The following is a 211-nucleotide window of genomic DNA, read 5'->3' as shown; positions in this document are numbered from 1 at the left end:
ACAGTCTTAGTTCAGATTGAAGCCTGCCTAAACTCCAGGCCAATCTGTCCGATGTCAGACGACCCAGAAGATCTCCAGGTTCTCACCCCAGGACACTTCTTAATCGGTGAGCCTCTACAGATAGTACCAGAGTCATCCTACGTCGACGAGAATCCCCTCAAAATGAGGAGATGGAACCTCGTGACTCGGATAGTTCAGCAGTTCTGGTCCA

The sequence above is a fragment of the Diachasma alloeum genome, unplaced genomic scaffold (assembly GCF_001412515.2).
Source record: "Diachasma alloeum isolate Michigan unplaced genomic scaffold, Dall2.0 Dall_scaffold_01963, whole genome shotgun sequence".
Lineage (NCBI taxonomy): Eukaryota > Metazoa > Arthropoda > Insecta > Hymenoptera > Braconidae > Diachasma > Diachasma alloeum.
The sequence above is the reverse complement of the archived record's forward strand: the minus strand, read 5'-3'. Positions refer to the sequence as shown.